At 34.9% G+C, this 18,937-nt stretch overlaps 1 pseudogene; it reads left to right on the forward strand.

The window, feature by feature from the left end:
• Window positions 1-17,328: 17,328 nt before the first annotated feature.
• LOC145259364 (U2 spliceosomal RNA) lies at window positions 17,329-17,465 on the forward strand (annotated as a pseudogene).
• The last annotated feature ends 1,472 nt before the right edge of the window (window positions 17,466-18,937 follow it).

The following is an 18,937-nucleotide window of genomic DNA, read 5'->3' on the forward strand; positions in this document are numbered from 1 at the left end:
GATGCTAACGATTTCTTGTTTACTGTAAACATTTTACGCAAATATTATGCAAGTATAAATCATGTAGAATATCTGCATGACTATAATTACTCGTAATAGTTAACTCTAGATAATCATCCCGTAAGAAAACCGAAAAACTAATAGGGAATTAATTAAAATGAATGTTTAAACGAATATGCAAATTAACTAGAGCTTTTGCTAATGAATGCATTTCGACAACCCATGTATGAGAAAATTGTATTTTATTTTTAAATAAATAGAAAAGATGGGTTTTAATATGAATATCAATGCACACAAAAGAAAACCGAATTCATAGGAGTATAGATAGATTTGAATAAAGCCGGTAAACGAAGTTAAAACACGTGAGTCTCTGAGTAAACATGAAAATGAAACGATTACGTAACGGTGTACAAGGAAACATATCTCAGCTAAAAAAAAAGTCGTGGATGATTGCTTCTTTAATTTATTTTAAATGAAATATTTTTAATGAATTCTTTTTGATCGACTCCTATTTAGTTTTCGGAAAAAATACATAGATATTACAAACGAAAGAAACAAATATTACTTACACTAACTTCAGTTTCTTCTTCAAAAACAGTATTAATATGGCATGCTTATTCTTCAATTTAACGCCGGAATCTGGCAACATAGCGAAGAAATATTGAATTTTTTCAATCTTTAAATTCAATTGCTCAAAAAACGATAGAGATTGTGAAAAAAAAATGCTGTGGTTATTCTCAATGTTATTTGACAACTTTCTCTGCATAGACATAGTCGTAATACCAAACTCGACCTACCTAATATATGTATGTATAGGAGAGATGCTACTCTAGCGGCACTGATTTGTGATACAACGAATCAGGACTTTAAGCCTCCCGCTTTTGGTAGAGCACGGTCGTAAATAATCTCACCCACTACTTAATTGGCTGAAAAAAGCGAGGCTTGCCGTCTGTTTATACATAAGAGGTTTGAGCTCTATATAATGGTTGACAAATGGTTGTTTAAATACACATTTGGCGAGGGTATTTGAAAGCACAGCTCCCGTGCGTCGGTCGATAGAACTGCTGACTATCAAGGCGATGGTTCTAGGTTCAAGCCTCGGCTTGGGAGACGTGCTAGTCTAGCGGCGTGGATGAGTTTTGATACATCGAAACAGGACTTCTGTCGATGACTGCAAATATATGTATTTATATATTATTATTATTATTATTAGTAGTAGTAGTAGTAGTAGTTGTTCACCTCAAACAAGGCACATTTCCATTTGATGTTGAGAGCTATTCTCAGGGACATACGTTGCAGGTATACTATGTAGGGAGTTGAGCAACAATATATCTGTTTACATTACACTTGAACTTCTACATACGATTACAGTTGAGAAATCAAGAACCTGGAAGGAAATTCCAAATTGTAGCAGTTCTGCGGAGAAAATATTAAAGCAGAAGGCTTTCTTACATTTAGGAATATTTACTGTGTAGGGGTGGGACTTTGCTGCTTGTCGGGGTTGTCGGGAATATTTACGTCGATGGGGGGCCAAGCCTTATATTTGGCTACTATTATTATTAGGGGTTTCAAGGGATTGTAGCATTAGCCAACACTGCAATGCAAACCCCATTAATATATTTTATCAAAATCAAATTACACCGAACTTCAGAATCGAAGAAAACGCGATTAAAAATGTCATACGTAGATGCTTTACACCTTTTGACAGTAATTCTAAAATTAAATTTATTATCTACTACAAAAATTTAGAACACAAAACCTTGTTCTTAGAAACAACACCTCATCGCCTATAAAAACGTTGGAGCAAATCAAGGTAGTGTATAATTTCAAATGCTCTATGGGGGAATGTAACTCCGAAAATAATACATACATTGAGAATACAACGACAACGTTGTCCCGTAGAATAACCATGCATCTAAATAATACTAGTTCTATATAGAAACATTTGATAAAAGAAGATAACTGTCCCAGCTCAAATCTTAGAAAGCTCCTCATTGACAACATAAAAATTATACAGCATGAACATATCATTAAAAAAATCAAAACACCTTGAATCGTTATATAGTAGAACCCTTCACCCCACTATCAATTATATCGCATTCGAGAAAAGCAGTCACGTTTAAAATGTCTTGCGTAGTCTGTATGGACGGACTTTGTTAACGGTATCCAGGAACTTGCTGGTTTTAATACTTGAATTTTAATCGATCTGTATTATTAATCAACTTTATATATTTTAACTTATCGCCGTTTACTGTATATTTTAGTTTTCACTTTTATTTCTCATTTTCGCTCCTTCGGAATTTTACTTCAACACCTGATGACGATTCGTGGAGGAATCGAAAGCGCTTGTGACAGCAACAACTATGGAACGTTTATGAATATTTTGGATTTTGATTAAAAAAAAAAAAATCAAATCAAAAAATTAAAAAAAATCATAAAGCAAAGGTTCTCCGTTGCATTTAATTATATTTGCTTGAATAAAAAAATGATGCCTAAATATACCAATATATATATATATATATATATATATATATATATATATATATATATATATATATATAATATATATGAGAGGTGTATGCACTCACTTCGATATTACATAAGTATGTATTTTATGGAGAATCGGAAAGTGGCAGAATGCACGTGCACACAGGGTACATGTAAATATGTCTTTATTACATTAATATGACCAACGGTGCACACAGATACTGTACCTTACGCGGGGAAATGTCGACAAAATTAGTCGAAAATTTGGTTCTTTTAGAAAAATAAAACATATTTGTAAAATAAATGTTTCTCCCAAGGCTATAAGAACAAACAAGAAATACATGGAGAAAACCTAGTTCTATATGTGAATTAAAGGTATTTATCACCTATTCTCTCTCTCTTTCGCTGTCTCTCTCTGATATATATATATATATATATATATATATATATATATATACGCATATATATATATATGTATGTATATAAGATCATATTCTTATTTATATAAACAAATAATACATAGTCTCTACACTGGATATGCTAATGTTTCGGAGAAATTTCTTTATTACAAAAACAGAATCACGTTGTCAGGTGACGCAAATAAACTCTATTTGCTATTTCAAGCATGTGTTTGTGTGCCTGTGTCCAATATTTTTAAAAGTAAATATTTGCAATCAGTTTTCTACATAGGGACACTAGTTTGTCACATTTTTGTATTAGTGTAAAAAATAGTGTAGGAAGTGATAATTAATGCTGATCAGGGATTGGAACACATATCCAAAGCAATCCTTAGCTTCGTAAACAAGTATCTTTTGATTCAGGTCACTGCCAATTATAGTAGAACACTGGGAAACGGCATTAATCCGTTCCGGGGTCGGTGAAACCGTGGTATGGCGGGACGTAAGCAAAATAACAGTACAGTATATAATACACGTGTGTATAATCTAGTCACATTATAAAGAACACCTTAAGGCGAGGCAAATACCGTAACGGAAAAATATCGTAACGGAAATGTATCGTATTCCACAGTGTTACAAAAAATTGAAGGGAATTTATTCATAGTAAATATCATTCAAAATAACCAGTGAAAAGGTCTTCACACACACACTCTCATATATATATATATATATATATATATATATATATATATAAATAGTTTTTATTTCCTAGATGGTAACGCAATAAAACTAAAATGTTTAGAAAACACTATACACTAAGATCTGTATTCTGATAAAAAATTCAGCTACATGTATTATTGTGTGTATAGTTTTATAGAGTGACTTCAGCCCAGACTTCGGAACTTTACTTAATCGTATTTTGACCTGAAAAATATATACTTTAAACAAAAGTGTATTTGACATTTCTGAAAAGAAAAAAATATAGACAGCCAACTAAAAAATCAGGTGAATTATAAAATCCTAACACATACGAGTAGTTAAGCTCATTATAATATATATATATATATATATATATATATATATATATATACACACATATATATATATATATATATATATATATATATATGGGGGGATTGAGTGCGTGTGTGTATGTCTGTCTGTGTCATTTTGTGCTAAGCAGCAAACTATCCTAGAAAACAAAAAGAGAATCAACAGTGGAAACGCGAGAGGGAATTGATGATTCAAATCTGTTAAACATGCATGGGAGTAAGATATATATATATATATATATATATATATATATATATATATAGAGAGAGAGAGAGAGAGAGAGAGAGAAAGAGACAGAGAGAGACACAGAGAGACAGAGAGAGAGAGAGACAGACGGACAGAAAGAGAGAGACAGAAAGAGAGTGAGAGAGAAAATATGAAAAACCTGCTCACCCTTAAAAAAAGAAAAACATGCATTTTATTATTTTTTTTGCGACGTGGAAACGCAATAAAATCCATCATTCTGTCAAGCAGCAACTAAGTAGATTTACTCTTTTGTCTGCGAAGATTGGTTGCAGGAAATCAAGAAAGCAAAATTTAGAAGAGAAGAAGAGTTTAACCATCCTCAAAAAAGTTTTAGTGAGAGTTATGAATGTAATACAAGAACACAAGCGGTGTAAGTTATAATAATAATAATAATAATAATAATAATAATAATAATAATAATAATAATAATAATAATAATAATTCTGATTTCGTTTATGAACGTCTCCCTGGAAAGGGATGGGAGTCATTTCCAGAGGATTTCCCTATAATTGCAGAGGTATGAACGCCACCTAAAACATCAGGGATTTGTAGTTTTTTTCAATTGTCCTTCCAGACGACTTGAAACTACTCCTAGTGTACCAACTACGATCGGGATTATTTGTTTTAACCCCGTGTATACGCCTTATCTCCAAGGCCAATGGAGCATAATTGCTCCACTTCTCATTCTCCATCTCTCTCACATTCCTGCCCCAGTGTACTGAGAATTCTACAATCTGTCAGTTTTTTTTTTTAACTTTGTCAATGACGACCAAATCTGGACGATTATGTTCCAATTGCTTGGTCGTTATGACACTTCTGTCCCATCATACGTCTACTTTGCCATCATCCAACCATTTTCCATTACACTTTACCCCAGCCCTCTTACATACCCAATATATCCGGAGTCCCATGCGATCGTGTCTTTTGCGGTACTCTCTCAGGGCCAGTCCACTACAACCTGCTGCAAGGTGCGCAATTGACTCTAAGGTCTTACCACAAATCTGTTATTGTGCAGCAATTTCCTCTCCTAGAACCACTTTTTGAACAATCGTGTTCCTAATGCCTGCTCTTGTGCTGCACAAACAAAAGCTTCAGTACTCTTAGCCAGATACCCAGCTCTAAGCCATTGCCATGATCTTTCATCAGCAATTTCTGCTAAATCCATGCATTTTCTTCCTAGCCAGTTCCTCTGTCCTTTCTCTAATCACATAATCAGCATTGGTCTCACATACCTCCACTTCATTGGCCACAACCTTAAGCATCCACTCCCCACTTCTAACCACATGCTCCTTCAACGACATCTCCTCGGTACTAACAGTCTTTTAAATTTCAATCCTCTCCCACCATCTTTCCTCTTTTGATACAGACTTGCTACGCTACTTCAAATGTGAAATATACCAAACATTGCTAAAACTTTTCTTTTTTTTATCCATGGCATGCAAATCCTTGTCAGACCATTCTAAAATTCCCGTACTGTATCTCAAAACACTGAGTGTCCATGCATTTACTGCTTTCATTAGGTTTCCTCCATACAGATTCGACTTTGCAATTAGCTTCACTCTTCTGAGATACTCCTTTCTGACTTTTTCTTTCATTTCTCTGTTCATGATGCCTACACCCTCCAGCACTCCTAAATAGTTATATCCTGTATCTTCTATTTCTTTCAGGATTTTTCCATTTGGCAGCATTATTCCATTCGAATGAATCTTTACTCCTCTTTTCATCACCAGCACTACCCATTTACTAATCCCAAACTCCATCCCAATGTCTTCTGAGTATGTCCCCATAAGTTCTATCAGTCTCTCCATTTCCTTTTCATTTCTACCGAATATTGTCAAATCATCCATTAACAGTAGATGGTTGAGGCGTCTGTCTCCATATCCAAAGTTATACCCCAGTTTTTCTCTCTTCAACAGGATGCTCTGTGGTATCATTATCATTACAAAAAGAAGTGGCGATAACGAATCTCCTTGAAATGTCCCACGTTTAATGACAACGTGTCCCATCTCTTCTCTGTTTGCTGTCAGCGCCGTTTTTCATTGAGTCATACTTGTCCCCAAAAGCCCTACTACATTCTCAGAAACCTTCATCATCAATAGTATTTGACGTATCCCTGAATGAGGAACCATTTCTGTATTCGATCCATGCCACGCTCAGATTTCACTTCTTCTTCTTCGCATCCTGCATTATTGCTTTATCAATTAGTAGTTGCTCTTTAGTACATTTCCTGCACCCCGTTTGTTTGTAAGGAAAAACACCATTACTCTCTAGATGTTCATAAGTTTTCTCCGCAAATATTCCAGTCAACAGTTTCCACATCATTGGCAGACATGTAATTGGTCTATACTTATTGGCATTTGTTCCTTTTGCAGGATCTTTCCTAATCAGTGTTGTTCTTCCCTTCACAAGCCAATCAGGGGCATCTCCCGATTCTACAACCCTCTGCAGAGCAGCAGCTAGAGGTGGATAATGGAATGGGAACTGTTTAAACCCGAAGCCCATCACTCCATCTGGACCAGGTTCCTTCCAGTTTGTCATCCTTAGTATGTCAGCTTTAACGTCATCGATGGTTATCTCAACGTTCCTCATCTGCTGCATTTCTGAGAGCCTTTCTCGGACCTCTCCCAACCAGCTAGCCTTCTCATTATATCGCCCTTCGACGGACCAAATCCCACTCCAGAACTTCCTTGCATCTTTTGCATTTGGAGTGTTGGTATTCCCCCCGCTTTACTACCATTTAATTCTTTATACAGCTGAAACTGATTGTTCCGGAAAAGGTTGTTTTGCCGAAATGCAACACATTTTCCAACAAAGTTCCTAATTTTTATACCACCAGTGTGGACCTTCTTTTTCAACATTGTTAGAACGTTCATTGTTCCCTTTTCCAGCAATCAATACCTCTTTTCAAGCTCGTCCTTTGCTTTCTGTCCTAGTTTAACTCCTTTTCTTATTTCTTCGATTCTAATGTCTTTCCGCCACCGTTTTATACTTTCTTCAAGCTGCCTCTGCCAGTGTGGCCTTCTATCCTTCATTTTTCCCTTTTTCTTCTGTAATAAGCCAAGACGATTCACAATAACGTATGACGCTACATATAGCAACTTGTTAAGTTCCGTAATCGATATGTTCTTTCTTATGATGTTGTGAATTACTCCTTGAATTACTTTTACCTCGTTTTTCACCTTCCGCCTATCACTGCTCTTCATACTTGGAATCTTTATGATATCATCTCTACAAAGAACCTCTCTTAACTTCTGAAGTACTTCTTTTTCTACAGAAGTCAAAGTTCGAACTTAATCACCACTTATCCATACATCTACTCCTTTCACTAGCTCCATTGTCTCAGAGTCAATGATCTCATCTACCTTAGACCCTTCAAACTCTTTCTCATTACTTCCCTTAACTATAGGATTCCAGTTCTTTCATCAGAGCTAGTTTCATCAATTTTACTTTTGTTATTCATTTCATTCCTAACCATCCATTCAATCTGTTCTCTTGCAATCACTGAAAGTAGGTTGTTATATTTAATTTGTTTTAACTGGGATACCAAACTCGCGACACTTCTAGGACCCCCTCCTCTCGATTCACATTCTTCCTTCATTTTTTGGATAGATCCAAAGATTTGGTACTTCCACTTCTTACAAAGCATTCCCACAGTACTCTTCTTTCCTCATCCGTCCATGTTTTTTTTTTTTTACATTTCCTGTTCCAATTCCTTATTGTCTTGGTACCCTCTCTGGCAATCCCCACTCCCCCTATATCCAGCCAGATCCTCAGAATTTCGAACAGTTGTATGATTACGACAGGACCCACCCTGTTGACCAGTGGGACACCTATCTGACGTGAGACCATCACAAGATGTTCGAGCCTTATTTACGTCGTTATTTTCAATTTTTGGATTTGATATTCTCCAATAAATAGAGTATGTGAATTTAAGGTTACACCACCACGGATAGATTTATCGAGACATTATGTCTAGGACGGTTCCCCATTCAGGTCAGAGATAATAATAATAATAATAATAATAATAATAATAATAATAATAATAATAATAATAATAATAATAATAATAATTAAAAAAAAATAATAATAATGATAGCAATAATAATAAAAACAATAATAATAACAATAATAAGAAGAACCATGACAATAATAATAATATAATAATAATAATAATAACAATAACAATAATAATAAAAATAATAACAATGATAATAACAACAATAACAATAATAATAATAAAAAGAAGAGGAAGAAGAAAAAGAGAAAGAAGAATAAGAACTATAATAATAACAATAATAATAATAACAATAATAATAATAGCAATAACAATAATAATAATAACAATAATAATGATAGCAAAAATAATAAAAACAATAATAATATCAATAATAAGAATAACCATAACAATAATAATAATATAATAATAATAACAATAAAAATAATAATAAAAATAACAACAATAATAATAATAACAATAATAATAACAATAAGAAGAAGACGAAGAAGAAGAGGAAGAAGAAGAAGAAGAGGAAGAAGAATGAGAACAATAATAATAATAATAATAATAATAATAATAATAATAACTAGCGTGGAAATGCTACCATCCTCAGCGATCCACTATCAATTCTGGATCGTTGGAAGGAGCATTTTGCCACTCTACTCAATAAAGAATCTGATGCAGAGGAGGACTTTCTAAAAATGGCCGTACATCACTCAGACCAAACATAGATGAATGCAGCACCAGACTTTCAGATTGCAATGGAGAAAATGAAAGTAAATAAAGCCACCGGGCCTGATAATATCCCCTTCGATTCTATCCACCATGGTGACGAACATATGAAAAAAAAGACTATTTACTCTCATACTTTAGATGTTGGAAGGATCTGATAGTAATAGTAACTACCTTCAAAAAGTGTTGACCGAAAATCATGCGGCAATTACTGTGGGATTGCCCTTTTATCAATAATAGGACAAGTATTTGCCCGCATGCTACTGAATCCCTTGCTGCAAGTCACGGAATAAGTCCTCCCATAATCTCAGTGCAGCTTGCTTGTCTCTCGTTCGATAATAGATATGGTTTTCCATGCTTAACAGCTGCAGGAGAAAAGCAGGGAAGAAGAGAAACATCTCTTTCTTGTAATATATGAACTACAAAAATCAGTCACTAGCGTTCTAAGGGGCGCAATGTGGAAAGATCTCAAGCAATTTGGCTACTCAATCAAATGTTGTAGAACGCATCCAGGCCCTACATGACGGCATGTCAGGATATGTATCGCATCAGGACAAGGAAACAAAAACGTTTCCATTTACCTTGGACGAGAAGAAGGCTGTGTCCTTGCACCTACATTTTTTCTTTTTATCCTGTTGCAATGTTGCACGAACTTCGTCCAAATAACCCGGAGGTGAACATTAGATACCGCTACGATGGGGATATTTTCAAGCCTAACTAGACTAAAATCTGAAAGCCTTGTGAAATTCCAACATGCTCCAATATGCAGATGACAACATGATCCTTTGTCATTCAAAGGAAGGCATCCAAAGATCCGTAAACAACTTCACAGTAGCCTTCCACCGTTTCAGACTCTCTGTTAATATCGGTAAGATAAAAGTGTTTGTTCAACCAGTACCCAACACCATCTAACAGGACATAAGTATTCACATAAATGACACTCCTCTTCATCAAGTAGATAACTTTCTATATCTCGGAAATGTCCCTAATTGAGAATGAAATAGAAAGCCGAATTGACCTTGCTTGTGGAGCTTTCGGTAAATGTCTTCAAAAATAAACATCTATTAATAAAAACGAAGCTCATGATGTGCCACGTAAGTGTAATCCCTACGCCTTTGTATAATTGTGAAACCGAAATCATGCACGAAAGTGATCTCATTAAACTCGAAAAATTCCACCAAGAAAACCAACGACCGCCCTCTAACGGCGATACAAACACCAACTCAATTCTACCCTAAAGAAAGCACGGAATTTAATCTTCATATGTAGGAAACACTGACTCTGGATCGCAGTAAGTCGTGGCAATCCATTATATCCATATATATATATATATATATATATATATATATATATATATATATATATATATATATATATATATATATATATATTATGTGTTCATGAACGTTTCGTCTTTATTTCGAGATTTCCTCTGGATGAACATAAAGACGAAGCGTTGATGAACACATAATACGGTTTGTTCCTTTGTATTTCTCTATTTTGTCGGAATACGATTTCCATTATTTTCATATATATATATATATATATATATATATATATATATATATATATATATATACGTTTATGCTTTTCTTGTAAATTTTCCACGAGTATTCCGCGTTTCATTCTCGTGAGAATTCGTCAGGCGTATTAATAATTACAGAAAGTTAACAAATGCACGACTCTACATGAAAGGCCGACAGAAAAAAAAACGATAGGATTTTTTTTTAATTAACAACGTATATACAAAAATAACTACCAATAGAAATAACTACATTTATAGAGAACAGCCGCGGGAAGCAGAACCACAAACCAATAAACTATTTACTAAATTTGTCGGAAATTGAATGAGAGCCAACAAATCTTACACTCACTTTATAATTATTTACACTCCTGTAGCACATTTATAAAAAAAGAAGAAATAAACGGACGGACGTTAAACTCAGATCTTAATATCTATAAAAAGTTTATTATTAGGAAAATAGAACAGAATTATTTAACCATTGGTAACTGACTACTAAGAATGAACGGACTGTACAGAATTAGTTTGGAAATAGAATGCTATATAGAAGTTTACAGAAACAGAACAAATCATAAACCACCTCATGTATGTGGACAACATTACTTTTTTTGGAATTTGTAATATTATTGGGATTGCAATGGAAACTATCATTTCCAGCTATATGAAGGCCTATGGCCTAGATGAGCATATAAAGGGTTATGTTCTAAGGCGACATTTTATGGCAACTTCTGCCTATCTCAGCGAATATCATACCGTACTGATGTTTACAGTCAAAGAGAAAATAATAAACCACCTCATGTATATGAATACCTTACAACCATTTATCAAAAAAAAGGAACTTAAGAAAAGCTTATGAACATGATAAAACACGTAAACTACAAAATACAAATGAAATTCGAAATGAAAAAGTTTTCACAACTTAAGATGAAAGGGAAAATCGTATATAGTTGAAAGCATGGACATGTCTAACATTAAAGAAAGGACAGGGACATGGCACTTATGAATATTTTAGGTGTTTGAGATCACGTACCATCGAATAAACATCAATAAAATAGCAGCTTAGAAAATAAAACTTTAAAAAGACAAGGACACATTTATATAAGAAATGAAATAATAAAATTTATAAAAGGAATTAATGTTTTAAGATTATCAAAAGATGAGACTAACGAAACCACGTGAACATGGCTATAAAAAGGAAACTTAAGCAGGGAAACAGAATTCCTGATAATATCCCCACATGATAACATGATTAGAACTATCCACCTAAAAAGAAGGACTGACAGACATAATTAAGCAGGGAATGCAGATTCTATGACCAAAGGAACAAAAAAAAAATTAGTTAATCCAGAAAAGTTGCTAAAAATATAAAAAATAAACACGATCAAATGGGAACCAAATAAACTGACAATTATGCATACAATTGCATTTAGAACACCGAGACAAATAGAAGAAACATAACTTGGCAGCAATACTGGAAAATGAAAGTCACAAATTGGCCATGAATATACAAATTGATAAACTCACTCTGGCAAGATGACCAGATATCATAATAGAATGACAACGCTCTGCCAGATTGTAGAATTTGCCAATCCAACAGTCCAAAGAGTGAAAATCAAGGTGGCGGACAGTTGGAGTAAATACAAGGAACTGGCCAGAGATCTCAAAGGATTCTGAAAGATGAAGAAAGACAAAATAGCACCAACAATACTGGATGCGTTAGAAACATATCATAAGACTTCGAAAAAAGAATAGAAGAGGCGCTGACGCAAGCTGGACATCTTAAAACTGCTACATATGTAAGACACAAAGGGACCTCACAAGGAATCATGAAAGCTGAAATGGTATAATTGTAAATAAAATCCTTTGCTTCACCACCGGAACTCTATTTTTGTGTGTGTGCGTTGAAATGGCACCACATCAAATAAGTAAAGAGGTTCAAGAAAGGTAAAATGACCTAGGAAGAGAAGCAGTAGCAAGGTTTCCGTTTGTTGAATGCAAAGAGAACTGGGAACTTGGGGAGGCTTATAACCATCTGAGTTCTAGTAGAGACGATAATCGTTGAGTAAATAATGGTTGACAGGTTTGCAATAACGCAACTTCATCTGAAAAGGTTATCGAAAGACGTAACAAGTAGTGGAAATCTGAGGAAACTTGTTGCCACTCAGACTACATAGAACACACTGTTTGCTGTGAAATATGATGGTCTGTTTGACTCGTCAATGTGAGGAAATATTGATAAAACTTGCATTGTCGACATCGTTTGACACCACGTCAAATAACCGAAGGAGCAAGGAGAATGGACTGATCAATGATTAAAACAATAATCAGACATTCGTTGAATAAAAGCGAAAGAGACGGGGACCTAAACATACCTGTTGCAACCCGACTTCTGGTGACGACCAAGGTTATTGCACGCGAAGAGCTCAATTGTATACGACCGACCGATATATATATATATATATATATATATATATATATATATATATATATATATATATATATATATACCCACGGGAAGTATTATCTTTTTCTTTTTTTTTACAAGGTGGTCACAACTTATCGAGGCCGGAAGCCACTCAAAGGTAAGTGTTAGTGTAAGAACAGGACGTTAGTGTGGAGATTTAATAAAGTTTATACGTAAGGGGTGATTTATCAGGAATTTGTTTACGTTGGAATTGAAGACATCCAGGTTGTAGTCAGGTGGGAAGCAGGCAGACGGAACAGAGTTCCACAGGCGTGGTGTTCTAAGAAAGAAACTCTGCTCATGGAATCTACGTTTTGAGTTAGGAAGAAATAAAGAGTGGGGAAAATTTTTGACAGTGGATTCAGCTAGACGGGTGTTTTTCGTAAATGATTGGCGAGGGGGGAACATAGATTGGAGTTCAGACGAGAACCTTTCATGGAAATAACGATAACACAAAGATAGGCTTGCAACGTCTCATCTGTGGGAGAGAGGTTGCAGGGAAGAGAAAATGACATCCCCCACTAAGCCACACAGTCTGTTTTGTACTCTGTCAAGGCAGTATAGGCTGTTTTTAGCAGCTCCTGCCTAGATATGGCAGCCGTATTCCATCTTTGGACGAACTTGGCTTTTATATAGATAGAGAATTGCATCAGGGATGAGATGTCTTCTGGTGCTGTAAAAGGATCCCATCATCTTTCCAGCGACATTGGCAACAGACTTGATGTACGTGTTCCATTTCACATCAGGAACGAAGGTCAAGCCTAGAAGCTTGTCAGAACATTAGGCTTCTCCTAGAGGGGAGCCATATATTTCAATTGATGCCAGATAAGGATCAGAGAGTTGATGATGTAAAGAAAGAAGTTTGGTTTTACATGCATTAAAGATACCCAGCCACGTCTTCCCCTCCCCCCTGAACCACGCGCTCGAGCTCAGAGGAGAGAGAATCAGAGAGAGACTTGTTATTCACAGGCTTTGATGGGTTGCCATAGATGGTCGTGTCATCAGCATAGATGTCAACGAATGATTTTAGTATGTGTTTTGGGAGATCATTGATGTAGATCAAGAAGAAGGTTGGGTCCAGGATGGACCCTTGAAAGACTCCAGTATTAATACTGCAGGCCTCTGATTTTTGTCCATCGACCACTACTCTTATGGGCCTATCAGAGAGAAATGATTTAATGATAGAGAGAACATTTCCAGTTATACCGTAGATGGAAATCTTGTGAAGTAGGCCCTTATGGAATACCTTGTCGAAGGCTTTTGATATGCCAAGAGCAATTGCCCTAGAAAGGAAGCCTTTTGTCGAGCGATTCGCTAATCCAAAGAGATATAACCGTTAGCACATCTGCGGTTGATCTTGCAGAACGGAAACCATATTGCGTGTCACGAAGAAAGTTATTTCTATTGAGGTGGTTTACTATTTCTCTATTAAATATGGATTCCAGCAACTTACACATGACACACAGGAGACTTATTTGTTTGTACTGAAGGGGGGATGACTTATCACCTGAATTCTTAAATACAGGGAATACTGATGAGGTTCTCCAGGGTGTTGGAAAGCACTTCTCCTAAAGGCAACGCTTAAAGAGTTTCGTAAGTATGGGACCAAGTTTTAGTTAAAGATTTTTTAACACTATAATTGGGGTGCTGCCTGGGCCAGTTGCTTTACTGGAATCAAAGTTCTTGATTCCAGTAACGCACATCCAGTAAAGCTTGGCGACCTCATGTCCAGATATCTGTATGTTACCTAGCGTGTTCTGTGTTATAGAAAAACAATGGGGAGTTGATGGACTTCGTCGCAAAGGGTAGAATTAGCTGCAAAGTTCTTGGCAAATAGGTTGGCCTTGCATGATGTTGACGAGAATATCTCTGGTCCATTGATAATGGTTAGGATAGAACGCAGACTTCCCCCTCTTTCTTCAACCTCCCAATCCATGCACCCTTACTTTACCAAACCTCACTCAAACACGTCTACTGGTCACATTCACCTTACTATTCACCTTTCAAAGCGTATCTTACACCCAAATATTGTATGAGCAATTTAAGCATGCATGGTAGCCGTGATTGCACAGTGAACGAGGAATAAAAAAATAATAAGTTCACTCCCCCCCACGACTATTTAGCACCAAAATCCCAAGCGACGTCAAATCTTGGCGACATTGAACAAGCAGTGCAGTTTTAGTCCTTAACACATGTAAATTAGTGTTCTGCACCATGCCAAAAAGTAGATCATTTGCGGCCTCTAATTAAGCCCCTAAAGTCCCCAAGGCTTAACATATTTAAATTTTGTTTCAGCACCATGCACAACTGCTAAATGTGGTAAAATAGTCCCAAGAATGGAGTGTTCTAATTAGGCCTAAACAGCCCCTGGGGCACACACAAGATTTGCCGGGGAGTATAGACAAACAAAATTATATAGAAATCAATTAGTTACAACTTTTCAGAAATGTTTATAAAAAATACAAGACATCAATTTTTTAAATAAGCATAAACGTGTCAAGTTTAGCTATTTTAACAGGAAAGGAACTCTTTGGGGGCAACCGGAGTTTTCCCGGAAAACGTGTTCTAATACTTTTTACTCATATCAATGTTTGTGCAAAATTTCAGAAAATTCCAAACCGTCGTTATTGAGAAAAGTGTTAGCAGACGATCAGATGAACTGACGAATGGACAAGAATGAATTTACAGGTTCATCGTCTTTTTTGTCGAGGGAATAAAAACAAATATAATCAGGGCTGTCTTGTTAATATTGGTTCTTATTCCGTCTGATGAAGTAGTATCCTTAAATAAGGAGTTTACTGAAACATACATAATTAATATTTTTAACCAAATATGTTCATATATAAAAACATATTAAAATTCGGTAATACTAATAAAATTAAAGTCAAAATTAATTTACTCAATTATTAAGTTTCATTATTATCAGTTTTAATAATCGAGCTTGCATATAATATTTTTACAGGATCAAGACAATAAAGAAAATGGTATCATCATATTGTGTATTTTCTGATTCGTTACAATTATTTCGTGACTATTTGAACAATTTCAAATATTATGTCAATTACAGAAATTCGAGAGTAGCCACGATTCAGACGGCGAACTAAACTATTTATACATGTATGAACACATTTTTATCTTTATTTAATCGAGAAAGCAGTGTACACTTATTCCATCCAACTTTTCTATCCTTTTTGTGCAATTATTTTCTGGTTTGACATGGAATTAATGAAGAGCCCCGTTCCCTATTTCTATCTTTAAAATGATATTACAAACAATTATCTATCTTAATATTACATTACTCATTTGTGTGTGTGTGTGTTTATTTAAGTAATTTTTCTCATCCAAATTATTTATTAAATTAAGTAATTTTATAAATACTAAACTAAACTTTGAAATTGTAGTTTATATATATAGATATATGTGTGTGGGGGGATAGGGTGTATGTGTGTGTGTGTGTGTGTGTGTGTGTGTGAACGCGTGGGCTCGTGTTTATGTGGGAGGTGTGTGTGGGGGGTCCCGACTATATTCTCTTCAATCTACGGTAGTTTCGTCTAAGTTGTGTTTACGTTTACGATCCCATGACAGATTTTTCGTAATATTTTATTACTTAAGAAGGAATTGTTATTAAAAGTATATTTTAAAAGAATTATTACTTAACATTTATCTCCATTTCCCTATATGGTATGCCAATAATTTAAATGATATATTATCTTTTCAATGTTATATTTATTATCTTTTAAATGTTATATTTATCTTTTCAATTTTGATTATTATATAATTATTTCATGTTTTTATTTTCAATAACATTCTTAAAGTCTTCGCGTTGTATGGGAGATAACTCTATTCATTCAATGTTCAGTAATTTACTTAGTTCTCTAATGTTAAGCGCTCATAGTTATATATTTTGATCTTAGTATTTATTTATTACCAACGTTTAATTTTAAATATATAATTTTAACGTTAACTTTTTAAATTCAAAACTAAGTTTGTTTTATTTATATTTAACTGTTTATTTTTATTAAATATAGGTTACTCCATCTTAACCTGCCTATTATTTAATGTTAGATTTATCTCCATTTTGTGCTGTTGAAATTGCTTTGGCCTAATTTTATTACCCATGAAGCTGATTTAAACCAACACTACTTCTATATCTCATAATTATTTCATTTCTTATTTGTTAAGATGAAGATTTGCTAATTCATTTATTTATAGCTCCATTTAAAAATTTTAGTGTTAAATGTAAGAATTCTTTTACACACTTACATTTCACGCTCAATATATTCTCTATATTTTTAGTCGCGTGAAAGCGACTCTATAAGTCACTACGTCGGTCGGTCTGTCGGTCGGTCAGTCTGTAACACTTTTCTGATTGACCTTTGTAGTTGAGATCAAAGGTTTGTTATTAATAGATGCTATTCTTAGCTTTTTAAGCTTTTCTTGGCCTTTTGGCCAGGATCAAATTGTAGTATCTGTTCTTATTACATGCTGCACTTATGTTTGTAACTTTGTGATATAAAGTGGGGGATATCTTTTCTGTATTAATTTAATGTAAAATGATCACCCACTTTACAACCAGTCAGTCTCAAAGCCATTCAAGTCATTCTCCAGATCATTAAAGTTGTTTTTGAAGGATTCCAGTTATTTTTAAGAATTCAAGTCATTCTTAAGTCATTCGATTCATCCTTAAGTTCAGTAATGCCATTCTAAGTCATTTACTTTTTATTTAAGTCAGTTCAGCCCATTTTTCAGTCATTTTAGTTTATCTTTAAGAATTTCATGTCAATCATACATTCACGCATTCATTCATTACACGAGAGCACGCGACTAATGGCTATCGACCTTGTTCCTTTCTACATTTATTTCAATAAGGTTTCAGGCGTGTGATTCCTGATGTCATGCCGAAAACCATGAATAATTTTATATGGCATAATTTTTGAAATTATCTGAATAGTCACGAAACAATTGTAACGAATATCAAAATACACAATATGATGCTATCTTTTTATAAAAAATGTTTTCATGATGTTTTGAAAATATTATATATATATATATATATTTATATATATATATGCGTGTGTGTGTGTGTGTGTGTCTGTGTGTGTATGTGTGTGTGAATTTCGGCTACTGACACACTAAATAGCCGAGAAGTGTAAAAGATAGGTAAACGACCGAAAACGGAGAGCTTTAATCAGACTTCCATTAAATGAGTTCAAATAAACTTCGCACACTTTTTCCACGCAAACACTAGTAGTGTTCAATGGTCGCTACCAGCAGGAAATCAGTGGCGAGTTACTCTCTCGATGTCTTGAAGTCATTTGCAAGATAATTTTAAAAGTTGATTTACATGGTATAAAGGAGAAATTGTTATCCAGATTCAAGGATAAACCGGCGGATATTATATTACTTCTCTCCGATAATGGTGCTGATGGATTCCTAATGATCACAAAATATTTATTATAGGGTGGAACAATAAAAGTGTTGTCCTAAAGAAAACAACATGAATGCTTTATTTTTATAAATTTCTTGAAAAATTCAATTCCGGTCACTTGATTATGTAGTAAAATTGGCATCTATTAAATGAAGCCGCATTCAGCTTCAATCATCGCCTCGATACGTGCCCTGAACTAGGAGCATGTCTTTGCCATACGTGCTTGTGTGAGCTCAGCGGATGTCGGCGATAAGGCGGGCTTTAATGTTGTAAAATGTCATATTTATGATGTTTTCGACGTACGGCCAAACGACGTAATCCAGCGAGTTTAGGTCGGGGAAGGAGGAGGCCAGTGAGAAAAGTGTACAATGTCCTAGCACTTCGTCTGAAGCCAAGCCTGTGGAGTGCGCTGAATCCTGTTGCCATAGACGCGGTCTTCCGACGGTCATGTGATTGTGCCAGGGGATCATGTGATTGTGCCAGGGGATCACTACATTCTTTATCACATCCCGGTACACTTTGGTGTTGACTTTCAAGCCGACTTCGAAGATGTGAGGTCGCCTGATATGGACCCAAATTGAAACCACGCCAAAAATCATAATCAGAAACT

The sequence above is a fragment of the Euprymna scolopes genome, chromosome 34, assembly GCF_053919585.1.
Source record: "Euprymna scolopes isolate OS-2025 chromosome 34, ASM5391958v1, whole genome shotgun sequence".
Taxonomy (NCBI): domain Eukaryota; kingdom Metazoa; phylum Mollusca; class Cephalopoda; order Sepiida; family Sepiolidae; genus Euprymna; species Euprymna scolopes.